The sequence below is a fragment of the Symphalangus syndactylus genome, chromosome 9 (assembly GCF_028878055.3).
Source record: "Symphalangus syndactylus isolate Jambi chromosome 9, NHGRI_mSymSyn1-v2.1_pri, whole genome shotgun sequence".
In the NCBI taxonomy this organism is placed as follows: domain Eukaryota; kingdom Metazoa; phylum Chordata; class Mammalia; order Primates; family Hylobatidae; genus Symphalangus; species Symphalangus syndactylus.
In genome coordinates this window covers 85568932-85582663 of record NC_072431.2, presented here as the reverse complement: position 1 = coordinate 85582663, position 13732 = coordinate 85568932, and the positions used below count along the sequence as shown (strand labels likewise).

The 13732-nt window shown below is 49.0% G+C and overlaps 1 long non-coding RNA gene and 1 other non-coding gene across 3 annotated transcripts; both read right to left on the bottom strand.

Moving 5' to 3' along the window:
• Nucleotides 1-2914: 2914 nt before the first annotated feature.
• Nucleotides 2915-9865, bottom strand: LOC129489957 (uncharacterized). Of its 2 annotated transcripts, none has more exons than XR_008660132.2 (5): nucleotides 6748-9865; nucleotides 6253-6329; nucleotides 4267-4336; nucleotides 3728-3952; nucleotides 2915-3211 (listed from the first exon to the last, which is right to left on the bottom strand). It is a non-coding gene; the product is annotated as an uncharacterized lncRNA (long non-coding RNA). The 2 variants fall into 2 exon arrangements; XR_008660131.2 differs by having other exon boundaries at nucleotides 6114-6329; nucleotides 6748-6935.
• Nucleotides 5610-5742, bottom strand: LOC129490900 (small nucleolar RNA SNORA9). The gene has a single exon (XR_008660371.1). It is a non-coding gene; the product is annotated as a small nucleolar RNA SNORA9 (small nucleolar RNA).
• Nucleotides 9866-13732: the final 3867 nt, after the last annotated feature.

Here is a 13732-nt window from a genome sequence, read left to right as displayed (position 1 = left end):
AAATTCAAATTCAGTCCTTCGGAACTCTGACAAGTGTGGCCTCTTCCCCACCCCCAGGCTCTTGGGCTGGTGCTTTTGAAGGGTTTCCCAAACCTACACTCAAGTCTGGGAATTCTCACCCAGACTCTTGCCAGCTCATCTGCCTTTTCAGTTTCACTTCCCCAACCCCCAGGGAGTCAAGCCAACCAGTGGAACCAAGATGGCTGCGTTCCAGTAAAATGTTAAGGACACCGAAATCGGAACTTTGCAAACTCTTCATGTCACGTTATCATACTATTTTGGGTATTTCCCCCACCACTAACCACTTAAAAATGTTAAGACCACTCTTAGCTCAGAGATTTGGCTGGCGGAAGGAGTTTGCCCGCCCTTGCTTTAGCCGCTGCTGGTTGCTGGGACCCTGGGCGTCCTTCCTTGGTAGTTTGCACAAATTTGCCATGCATTGCCTCATTTGACTCTCATGACACATGTAGGAGTTACTGTTATTTTCATTTTACATATATTAAAACCGAGGCCGAGATGACATCACTGCAAAGGAAGTTCCGTCCCGGGTCAACAGACCTCTGGGCCCTTCTAGCACTGAATTCAGTGGGTCCTACTCAAACCCCAGGGAAAAGCCGGTCAGTCAGAGTTACGGCCCGGTCCTCAGAAGGCAGGACAAATGGTAGCTCTATCTGCAGCTTCCCCAGGGCATGCTCCTTACAGGGTATGACTGGTAGAACAGGTAGATGAACAAAGACAGAGGCTCCTAATGGAAGGACAGCAAGGAGGGGCCACCACCAACTCAAGCCTGGCAGGGGCTGAGGAAACCATCCTGGCCCTGGTGAGTTTCACTCTCATTATCTCATCTGGATCAGTTTCACAATGCCTCCCTCCACCAGGGCTCCTACTGCTGCACCTGCAGATCCCTTGCCCTCACCCTCCTCGATGCAACCTTCAAATCTCAGGCTTGGTGCTGAATCTCTGTTGGTGCTGACCTTGCTGACCAAATCTCTGTTGGTGCTGACCTTGCAGCAAATCCCCAGCCCCAGAAAAATGACCCCTTTCAGGGGAGTTGCTTTTTCAGCTCTACACAACTGTACCATAACTTAGTATTTCTATTAAAAAATTTTGGCCGGGCGCGGTGGCTCACGCCTGTAATCCCAGCATTTTGGGAGGCCGAGGCGGGCGGATCACGAGGTCAGGAGATCGAGACCATCCTGGCTAACATGGTGAAACCCCGCCTCTACTAAAAATACAAAAAATTAGCCGGGCGTGGTGGCGGGTGCCTGTAGTCCCAGCAACTCGGGAGGCTGAGGCAGGAGAATGGGGTGAACCCGGGAGGCGGAGCTTGCAGTGAGCCGAGATTGTGCCACTGCACTCCAGCCTGGGTGATAGAGCAAGACTCCATCTCAAAAAAAAAAAAAAAAAAATTTTTTTTTTTACCTCATCTGAGGTACCATTGGGCTAATTGTAGGGGAATGGCTCTACCAACGGGTGTACTCTCATAGGCCACAGGCCACACAGCTCACTGAGCCTCCTGGAACTGAGAGTGGAGGCCTAGGAGGTGCTGCCATAAGGCCAGCTCCATTCCCCACTCCATCCCTCTGGGAGGCTATCAGGAGTTGCTGTCTCCTGGGATTTTTTTCTAAGCAGGGATGTGAGATTTCCGGTTCGTACTCCACTCCCCCCATGGTATAGCCGCAGACTAGACAATCTGCTCAGCTGCAGTCTAGAATTGGCTCCTCAACGAGGGGAGATGCTGTGCCTCCTGCTGCAGGCCCCTTTGGGTGCTTTTCCATTCACTGTCAGTAGTAAATCAAATGTAAGTCACTGGAGGCCGGGCACGGTGGCTCACGCCTGTAATCCCAGCACTTTGGGAGACTGAGACAGGTGGATCACCTGAGGTCAGGAGTTCGAGACCAGCCTGACCAACATGGTAAAACCCCATCTCTACTAAAAATACAAAAATTAAGGCATGGTGGCATACGCCTGTAATCCGAGCTACTTGAGAGGCTGGGACAGGAGAATCGCTTGAACTCGGGAGGTGGAGGTTATAGTGAGCTGAGATCATGCCACTGCACTCTAGCCTGGGCGACAGAGCAAGACTTCGTCTAAAAAAAAAAAAAAAAAAAAAAAAAATGCTGGGCCTGGTGGCTCACGCCTGTAATCCTAGCACTTTGGGAGGCTGAGGTGGGGGTATCACGAGGTCAGGAGTTCCAAGACCAGCCTGGCCAAGATGGTGAAACCCCGTCTCTATTAAAAATACAAAATTAGCTGGGCATGGTGGTGGGTGCCTGTAATCCTAGCTACTTGGGAGGCTGAGGCAGGAAAATCACTTCACCCGGGAGGCAGACGTTGCAGTGAGCTGAGATCATGCCACTGTGCTCCAGCCTGGACGACAGAGACTCCGTCTCAAAGAAAAAGTCACTAGTACTTTAATGGCTCTATTTGTCAGGCCTTGGCTTGGCCTGCTGCAACATCCCTTGACAACATCCCCAACACCAACCTGGGGCACATCACACATATTAAGGGTATTACTTCTGTAACTTGTTTGAATGCTTAGGTGAATACCTAAGACTATCTGAAGAGACAGAATGTCTTATTGAGCCAACCATCAAATGTTCCTGGAAACCACTAAGGACCTCAAGGTAAAGCTCCTGATGACAGTGCCTTTGTGCACCATCACCTCACTGCAGAACTCAGCCAGTTGGCCTTGGCTTGTGAACTCTCACCACAGCTTGCCACTGTCGGTTGAAACTGGTGGCACATGCACATAAGATGATCAGAGTTCCAAGTGGCTATCTACAAGCATGAGCGTTGAGAATGGTGAAATACTTGGGGATCCCTTGGACTTAGCTGACAACTCCTTCAAGAAGACGCAGGGTCTTCCTATCTTTGCATCTGGCATATGTAAAGAAGAGGCAAGACCAAATCACATATTTAAATCCATATTTATTAAATATCCCTTGTTTTTCATTCAGGAGATACCAGAAGGGCCCAGGTCCCGGTGCACAGCAAAGCTTCTCATTCTGGAAGCAGAGAACCTGGCACCCAAACCTAGGGCCAGAGGTCTGTCTGTCAGACCCACAGCCCAGGCCCAGAACTGGAAATTCCTGACTCCTTCCAGAAGGGCAACAAGTGAGGTTTCAAACTTGCTCAATGAAGGTGCCAAGGCTTGCATTCAAATTCAGCTCCACTCCTCACCAGGTGTATTAACACAGGCAAGCCTCATCTGTAAAAATGAGATGAGAAACACTTCAGAGACCTGTTGTGAAAATTAAGTGACATAATTGATACAACTAGGGATTATTACAAACCCCTATTGTCATCAGTGGCAACAATAGAACTGAACCCTACTTACCAACTCCTGAACCCACCCCCACCATGAGCTGAAAGGCCTGTGACCAACCTCAGTGGCAGCCCATGCCCTTTCCAGGGGCTGAAACACTGGCCACTGACCTAAGGTAACTCCCGAGAAAAGACTATATATGTTGAAACCAAATCACAAAAGCAGTAAAATACCACCCCCAGGAATCAGGGTTCATGAGTCCAAACACTAGACAACTGTTTGTCCCAAAATAGTATTGTGAGCTTGAAGACAATGAACCTTTCTGGGATTCAGTCACCTGACTTACAATACGGGAAGGTCAAAATAAGGCGATGGTTTTTGAACTTTTCCTTAGACAGGTGACTCTAAATAAAACAGGAGTGAAGTGACTTGCCAGGTCAGACCTTCCTGCACACTTACCCCTGCACAGGTTCCAAGGAACAGCCTGGCAGCCATTGAAGGTATCTTCTCTCAGGTCAGGTCCCCTCTAGCTCCGGCATCTCAGGATTGCTGCTGTAGAAACACTGAGGGATGGCAGGCACTCTTGTGCCATGTGCTGGGTCAGGGACACAGAGTGAAGCCACTGGTGAGATGTGGCTGTCAGGAACTGGCAGCTAACAAGGTCGCCTCCCAGTTTCATGGACACTGGTAGAAAATACAAAATTCCTCGATTAGGGACAAGGGACCACTGATTTTTCAAAGCAATAGCAATAGCAATAGCCAGAGCATCAACATTTTCCACCACCCTCCCAAGCCCCAGTTCCCTTGGGGAGTCAGAGGCACCTGCATAGGCCATTGGACTACTACCGGAAAGGAGCGCAGGACTCTACTCTTTCACAATGCACAGCAAGAATGCCTGCTCTCTGCTCTGGAAGAAGGTACTACCCCTTACCTTCCAAGGTGGTAGAACATCCTTGAAAAGATAATAACTGAAAAGGGGTAGCCAGTGCTTTACTCACAAGACTGCTTGAACATGAGACTCAAGGAGGGACCGCAGCAGGCCTGGGGTGTTCAGCAACTGTTCCTGGCCTGAAAAGACAGAATCAGCTGGAAGCCTCTACCTTTAAGAGGTGACTCCACCACCCAGAGGAACACAGGAGCTGTGCTGCTCATGCTATGCTAAAGCCAGCAACACTCTTCCCATCCTAGCCAATCCTTTAACACACCTAACACCAAGACAAGAACTTGAAGGCACCCATCTCCTTCCCATCCAAACTTCCCACCGGCTTCTATATTCCACTCAGGCTGCAGGGTTAGCGAGGCCTGGCATCAAACCGTGATCTGCTGGTTTGTGGCTGGGCAACCCTGGACACATAATTCTAACTTTGGGCCCCTCATCTGTACTGAACTTAAAAACAACCTCATGGTGATACCTCAAAGATTTAAAACAAGAATTAAGAGGTTTGGTGCAAAATAGGTGTTCAACAACATTAGCACCTTCCTCTTCCATGAGTTCTTTCCTTTAAGATGAGCACACATTGGCCGGGCGCGGTGGCTCACGCTTGTAATCCCAGCACTTTGGGAGGCCGAGGCGGGCGGATCACGAGGTCAGGAGATCGAGACCACGGTGAAACCCCGTCTCTACTAAAAAATACAAAAAAAAAAATTAGCCGGGTGTGGTGGCGGGCACCTGTAGTCCCAGCTACTTGGAGAGCCTGAGGCAGGAGAATGGCGTGAACCCAGGAGGCGGAGCTTGCAGTAAGCCGAGATTGCCCCACTGCACTCCAGCCTGGGTGACAGAGTGAGACTCCGTCTCCAAAAAAAAAAAAAAAAAAAGATGAGCACACATTGACCTCACCCTCCACTAGCTCCTGGGGCACTTAGCTCCTCTGCAGAACTGAGACTTTGGTTCTCTTTGCTTTGCCTTGTAAATATCCTGTTCCATGAGTCTCTCAGGGCAGGACTCTTCCCTGTTATTCCTCTTCACTGTTTCAACTCCTACCCTTACCACCTCTCTTGGCTTCAACCTCAACTTTTATAAGGCTTTTGCTTTAAGTGTATAATAAATAATAAAATAAAATTTGTACTGAGCCTGGAGCATAGCAAACACTCAGGATTCCCTTCACCTTTCACACCAGCATTGTCCAAAACAACTTCCAAAGCGACAGAAATGCCCTCTAATCTGTGCGGTCCAATATGGTAGCCACTGGCCACCTGTGGCTACTGACCACCTGAAATGTGGCTAGTGTGAAAATGAAATAGAACTCCAAATTTAATTTAATCATGCGTGCCATGTGGCTGCCACATTAGATGGCACATAACTATACAAGGCCCAGCACACTAGATCCAGAAGGGAGGAAGTCATTGTCTGAAATTTCTATAACCTTGCTCTGGATGGAGCAGGGCAAGGCCTCAAACCGTTTCAAAACTATTCTAGCAAGCACTGAAGGAATGCATAGGGTCACCGCAGACCCAAGCACGCTGGAGGCTTGCTACCCTCATTCACCCAAATCCCCCACACTCAAGAAATCTGGCAGTCCACTCTCACTAAGCACCAGTCCCTGCTGGAGGCTGTAGGAAGAGACCAGAGTTCAATTAGGCACCTGAGCTTGGTTCCAGGAGCCCAGAGCTACTGATGACTCTCAGGGAAAGATCCTTTCTGGCTGAGGAAGAAGGGAAGGTGTCTTGGAAGAGATAACCTTATTAAATTATTAAATAGATCAGACAACACGAACTAAACTTCCACATTATTCTATGACACTACAATTCTAGCATGCCTTTTCACTGTGACCAGAAACATCCTTATCATCATGTAGTTAATATAAATACTGCCTTTTCCCCTTCATTTTTTTCTCATGTATCTTACGGCTCAGAAATCACTTCTGAAGGAGTAAGTAGGCCAGGCACATGAAGTAGATTTCATTTTCCCCATGAAATAATGGTTCAGTGAAAACGCAGGCCTAGTTCCAGGAAGGCAGAGTTGGGGTCTCTGCAACGTGATTTACCGGGGCATCTTGCAAAAGAGTTGCTGTGACAGTAAGCTCTTCCACTTTGAGACCGTCACCTCAGCCACGGCTCCCACCTAGAAGGGAACAAATGCAGTTAGTTCCAAACGCAGTTAGCTCCAGCTTGTGCCTCTGAACCATTATCCAGCTCTAGCTCCTTGCAACGCCTGGCCCACTCTACAGCCTCTCTTGCGGCAGGTCTACACGCCACCCCATGCCTTCCGGTGAGGTCCCTCCTGACCACACGTCCCATCCCACCTACTGGGGTCCACCCAGGTCATGCACTTCTCTGCTGAAAGAGAAGCACGAGGTTACTCATCACCTAACCCCCGAGTCTCCTCCGGGTAAAATGTTCCGAACGCGCTCAACCGCCTCTTGCGAGGAAGTAGCACGTGTAGTGAAGGCTTGGGCTCCAAGAACCACTGGTGCCCCCACTCACTGCGGCCCAGCCTCCCACGCCGCCCGCCACCGAACCCAATCCCCCAGGACCCCTACCTGGGCTCAGGAATGGTCAGGCAACACGTGGGGCCCAGGATGGCGGTGGATGACTGGGCTGCCGAAGACGGCGCCGCTGCGAGTACGGAGTACGGAGTGCGGAGTACGGAGTACAGAGTCTGCCAGCTAAGACTGACGCCGCGCGCTACGCCGCGCAGCTCGACGCCACCGCGTAGTCCCGCCCCGAAACCGTGCGTGGCCGGGGCCACAGCGTTTGGGGTAGATGACGTCACGCGGCCGCGGGCGCTCACTTGGTAGGGTGTGCTGGGGCGTAGAGTTTAGGGTCCTGAGGCTGCCTCCGCGTGTCATCTCAGTGGAGTCTCTCGACCGCCCCTTGTTGCCCTCCTTTAGTGACCAGAAGGCTGGAGTTACGTAATCTGCCCCTACAGCTGAAAGGACGGAGGCCTGACTGTGTGGCCTGGAGGGGCGCGCTGAGCCTCTAATGGGTAGTGCCTTTCTGGTGCGGCCACACAGGCGGGGCCGGGCGGAATCCAAGCACGATGTGGACACGGAGCCTTGGGAATGAACAGGAGCCTGCCTGTGGGAGCATGTGGGAAAGGTGATGCAGGTGGAAGGGCAAATACAAATTATACATAGGGTTTCATTTTCCCTGCGGAAAATAAGGGACGAGAAACCACCCCCCTCCCTTTTTCTTTCAAAATGTCAGCCTCTCTCCTTTCCAAATGTACTCAGGTCTTTTTCTTCTATGGCCAGGCTCAGGAATGTTTCTTGGGAGCCATCTCCTTGAAGTGTAATTGTTGGCTGAGTACGGTGGCTCACGCCTGCAATCCCAGCACTTTGGGAGGCTGAGGCGGGCGGATCACAAGATCAAGAGATCGAGACCATCCTGGCCAACATGGTGAAACTCTGTCCCTACTAAAAATACAAAAATTAGCTGGGCATGGTGAAGCGTGCCTGTAGTCCCAGCTACTCGGGAGGCTGAAACAGGAGAATCGCTTGAACCCGGGGGCAGAAGTTGCAGTGAGCCGACATAGCGCCACTGCACTCCAGCCTGGAGACAGAGCGAGACTCCGTCTCAAAAACAAAGAAAGAAAGATGCAATTGTTAAGGGACGAAAGGGCCAAGAGTCCAGCTTCTTAGGAGGACAAAGGCTTAACTTGGCACCTGACTCCAAATTGCAAAACCTACATAATGCGATGGGCTATCTCTACTTAGCTGTATAGAAAAAGTGAGTTTCTGTCTTTGTGTTGCCTTTAGCGGGTTGCATGTGATGTACGGCATCACAATCTGGTTTAATACTTATTCAATAATGGTTTTCTGTCTCTTCTACCTTTGTGGAGAGGTTGGGAGGAAACTACCCTCCACCCCTCACCCACCCCCAGGCAGAGGAAAGCACATTGAAAGGTCCTGAAATTGGGAAGGACATGGTTTGCTGGTGATACAGCTAAGTATTACAAGTTTGTAGTGTTCTGGAAGGGTCTCAATGAGGAGCGGGAGATAAGGACTATGTGTTCAAGGGTCTTGAATGATCAGGCTAGAAAAGTGAGAACGTGGTTCTATAAGTAAAAGCAGAGCAGTGCTTGAAACTCGTATTTTAGGTATTGCACCTAGTAAATACATTCAATCACTTTACAGTATACAAATCCCATACTTCACTAAATGTCAAAACCCGAACAGACAGATAAGGCAGAACTGTTACTTCCAGATTACTAACATGGGAACTAAGGCCCACCCAAACAAGTTAAGTGGTTTGTTCAAGACCTCCTACGACAGGCCGGGCGCGGTGGCTCATGCCTGTAATCCCAGCACTTTGGGAGGCCGAGGCGGGTGGATCCCCTGAGGTTGGGAGTTTGGGACTAGCCTGACCGACATGGAGAAACCCAGTCTCTACTAAAATTACAAAATGAGCTGGGTGTGATGGTGCATGCCTGTAATCCCAGCTACTTGGGAGGCTGAGGCAGGAGAATCGCTTGAACCCAGGGGGCGGAGGTTGCAGTGAGCCGAGATCGCGCCATTGCACTCCAGCCTGGGCAACAAGAGTGAAACTCCAACTCAAAAAAAAAAAAAAAAAAAGACCTCCTACAACAGCCAGGGCCTGGTGCAGGTTGTCCTAGCACAGGGTTCACTGGTCTGTCCATTCTGCCACTGCTATGAGATTGTAATGGCCCAACAGGTTCACCTTGTCTGCTGCATAGGCAGAACCAATTTATCAAGACAGGGGAATTGCAATAGAGAAAGAATAATTCATGCAGAGCCAGCTGTGTGGGAAACTGGGACTTTTTTTTATTACTCAAATCAGTCTCCCCAAGCATTTGGAGGTCACAGTTTTTAAGGATAATTTGGAGGGTGGGTGGCAGCCAGTGAGTCAGGAGTGCTGATTGATCCGGTCAGAGATGAAATCATAGGGAATTGAAGCTGTCTTGTGCTTGAGTCAGTTCCTGGGTGGGGGCCATAGGATCTGATGAGCCAGTTTATCGATCTGGGTGGTGCCAGCTGATCCATCCAGTGCGAGGTCTGCAAAATATCTCAAGCACTGATCTTAGACTTTAGTGATATTATTCCCAGGAGCAATTTGGGGAGGGTCAGAATCCTGTAGCCTCCAGCTGCATGACTCCTAAGCCATAATTTCTAATCTTTTGGCTAATTTGTTACTCCTACAAAGGCAGTCTGGTCCCCAGGCAAGATGGAGGTTTGTTTTGGGAAAGGGCTATTATTGTCTTTCTTTTAAACTATAAACCAAGTTCCTCCCAAAGTTAGTTCAGCCTACACTCAGGAATGAACAAGGATAGCTTGGAGGTTAGAAGCAAGATGGAGTTGGTTGGGTCAGATCTCTGTCACTGTCTCAGTTATAATTTTGCAATGGTGGTTTCAAGAGGATGAAAGAGTACTGGGGCCAGGCGCGGTGGCTCACGCTTGTAATCCCAGCACTTTGGGAGGCCGAGGCGGGCGGATCATGAGGTCAGGAGATTGAGGCCACGGTGAAACCCCGTCTCTAATAAAAATACAAAAAAAATAGCTGGGCGTGGTGGCGGGCGCCTGTAGTCCCAGCTACTCGGAGAGGTTGAGGCAGGAGAATGGCGTGAACCCGGGAGGCGGAGCTTGCAGTGAGCCGAGATTGCGCCACTGCACTCCAGTCTGGGCGACAGAGGGAGACTCTGTCTCAAAAAAAAAAAAAAAAAAAAAAAAAGAGTACTGGGAAAGTAAATAGGAAGGGCCAGAGAATGTGTGTTACCGAAGAAAGTGGGCTTTCCCAAGGGACTGAAAGAGAAGAGCTTTTTAACACAGTGATAACCCCAAAAAATTCACTAGAGAAGGGGGGGATGCGGCCAGGCGCGGTGGCTCACACCTGTATTCCCAGCACTTTGGGAGGCTGAGGTGAGCGGATCACCTGAGGTCAGGAGTTCAAGACCAGCGTGGCCAACATGGTGAAACCCCGTCTCTACTAAAAATACAAAAATTAGCCGGGTGTGGTAGTGCATGCCTGTGGTCCCAGCTACTCAGGAGGCTGAGGCAGGGGAATCACTTGAACTCAGGAGGTGGAGGTTGCAGTGAGCCGAGATGGCGCCACAGTACTCCAGCCTGGGTGACAGAGTGAGACTCTGGCTCAAAAACAAACAACAAAGAGCCAGGTGTGGTGGCTCACACCTGTAATCCCAATACTTTGGAAGGCAGGTCAGGAGTTCAAGAGCAGGCTGGCCAACATGGTGAAATGCCATCTCTACTAAAAATACAAAAAATTAGCCGGGCGTGGTAGCACATGCCTGTGATCTCAGCTACTTGGGAGGCTGAGGCAGGAGAATTGCTTGAACCCGGAGGCAGAGGTTGCAGTGAGCCGAGTTTGTGCCATTGCACTCCAGCCTGGGCAATAGAGTGAGACTCTGTCTCAGAAAAAAAAAAAAAGGGGAGATGCTTACTTATTATCAAAGTAATTAGAGGCCAGACATCGTGGCCTGTAATCCTAGCACTTCAGGAGGCTCAGACAGGAGGATTGCTTTAGCCCTGGGGTTCAAGACCAGCTTGAGCAACATCACAAAACCCGTCTCTACAAAAAGTTTAAAAAATTAGCCAGTCATGGTGGCGTCTGCTGATAGTCCCAGCTACTCAGGAGGCTGAGGTGGTGGTAAGATCACTTGAGCCCCAGAGGTTGAGGCTGCAATGAGCTCTGATCGTGCCAATGCATTCCAGCTTGGGTGACACACCAAGACCCCGTCTCAAAAACAAAAACAAAACAAAAAAACAAACAAAATTAATCAGAAAGGATGCCAAAACATAAAAATCACATTATCAGTTTAATTGTGATTATGCTGGGAAACTACATGAGACTGGCACAAAGAAAGAAACATGACAGCAGTATTTTAACTGCTTATCAGAATACTAAAAATAACTTTCTTCAAACCCACATCTCAAATGAGTAATTCCATTGTTCTTCCAGGCCAAGTAGTGACGCACGATATTTTTCTTCTTAGTTCAGCTAAAATCTGGGCTCTTGTCTCCCAATCAGGAAAAATTAGGTACATGGACACATTGAAGGGTCAGAATGTATTAAGTGTAAACAAAGCCCTTAGCAAAGAGGCGGTCCTGCCAACAGGCTCCCACTCCACAGACTGAGTACCAGGCCACCACACTGGAGCTGAAGAGGCCCGGCTCCTCCCCTGCATAAAGCATGAATTCCTGGTGGCTCCACCCCATTCCCCCAGTGCACATGTGGGCCCCTAATCTGAGCCACTCCACACTGATTTATTTCCCTTACTGCACATGTGTTAAGGGATGGAATTTTTCACTGTAGGCATGTTTAGGCAAGCCCCCTGTGCATAATGACCTGGATGGCATTTGGCTGTCTCCTGCCTCTATCAGTAGCATATTTAGGGGAGGAAAGATGAATTTTCTTGCTACCCTTCTAAATTCTCAGCTAGAGTCCTTGTAACAAAAGATAGATTTTTTTTTTTGAGACAGGGTCTCACTGTGTCTCCCAGGCTAGAGCACAGTGGTGCTATCATGGCTCACTGCAACCTCCACACCCCCAGGCTCAAGTGATCCTCCCACCTCAGCCTCCCAAGTAGCTGGCACTATAGGAGCTTGCCACCACACCTGGCTAATTATTTATTTATTTATTTATTTGTTTATTTATTTATTTATTTTTGAGACAGAGTCTTGCTCTGTTGCCCAGGCTGGAGTGTAGTGGCATGATCTCGGCTCACTGCAACCTCTGCCTCCCGGGTTCAAGCAATTCTCCTGCCTCAGCCACCCAAGTAGCTGGGATTACAGGCGCCTGCCACCATGCCTAGCTAATTTTTGTATTTTTAGTAGAGGTGGGGTTTCACCATCTTGGTCAGGCTGGTCTTGAACTCCTGACCTTGTGATCCACCTGTCTCGGCTTCCCAAAGTGCTGGGATTACAAGTTTGAGCCACTGTGCCTGGCCCTAATTTTTTAATCTTTTATTTTGTAGAGACGGCGTCCGGTCATGTTGCCCAGGCTGATCTCCAGCTCCTGAGTTCAAGCAATCCTCTTGCCTTGGCCTCCCAAAATGTTGGGATAATAGGCGGGAGCCACCATGCCCAGCCTAAAAGATTAAGAAGAGAAAAACAAATGGAGCTATATTAACATGTATACTTTGCATATACATGTGAGATGCCCAAGAAAATGAGTAATTCTCAAAGGAGTGGCTTAGAATTCAGGTTTAAGTATCATCTTCAGTTAAAAACAAAGAAGGGAGTGAGGAAGGCCAGTTTTGGGAAAAAGACCCGGAGAAGCACAGAAAACAAGTTGCTGCCTTCTCCATTAATAAGGGTCTCTGGTGATTTAGAGTCATCTTTCTCTTTCTGGTACAGAGAGGGAGACACCCTTACAAAGAGCGATTTCTTTTAAGACTGTAAATTTCTCTTTCAAAGGGGTAGCTTATGCTGTTTTCATAGCTCCTGTTTCTCAAAATTATCAGCTCAAAATAATCCTTATGCCAAGGAGGCATATTTTGGGGTGGCATATCCTGGTCTCCTACAGATGTATGCCTGAAAAGAAAATTAGCAGTTTGGCTCTAGAAGAATAAACAGTGTTAGCTAATAAGATGTCAAAATGGAACTTGCAAGGTTGCTTCCGTTGGGGGCCACACAGTGTGGCTGTATTTCTGAGGGGTCATTCTGATCCAGAGTTGCTTTGGTCCTTCATGATTTATACTCCTGGAAACTGGATATTAAAATTCATTGATAATTTACTCTAATCAACTCTAAAGTGTCTTTCCTTCACTAATGAAGTCTATATGGTTTTATCACGTGCACAACAGTCGAAGTGTTGCATGTCATACGTCAAAGAATAACTCAGAGAAGGCCAGGCACCGTGGTTCATGCCTGTAATCCCAACATTTTGGGATGCCAAGGCGGGTGGATCACGAATGAGGTCAGGAGTTCGAGACCAGCCAGGCCAATATGATGAAACCCTGTCTCTACTAAAAATACAAAAATTAGTGGGGCGTGGTGGCACACGTGTGTAGTTCCAGCTACTCAGGAGGCTGAGGCAGAAGAATCGCTTGAACCCGGGAGGCAGAGGTTGCAGTGAGCCGAGATTGTGCTACTGCACTCCAGCCTGGGCCACAGAGCGATACTCTGTCTCAAAACAAACGAACAAACAAAAAAATCAGAGACATCTAGTTAGTTATTTGCAAGCCAGTTCCCATATGAGGGAGACAATTGATGGACTCAGGGACAGATGGCTGAGAGGCATAATAAGAAAACAACTGCAGTCAGCTTCGAGAACAGTGAAAAGATTCACTTAAAAAAATTGGCTGCAGCCGGGCGCGGTGGCTCAAGCCTGTAATCCCAGCACTTTGGGAGGCCGAGGCGGGCGGATCACGAGGTCAGGAGATCGAGACCATCCTGGCTAACACGGTGAAACCCCGTCTCTACTAAAAATACAAAAAATTAGCCGGGCGTGTTAGCGGGCGCCTGTAGTCCCAGCTACTCAGGAGGCTGAGGCAGGAGAATGGCGTGAACCCAGGGGGTGGGGGTTGCGGTGAGCCGAGATCGCGCCACT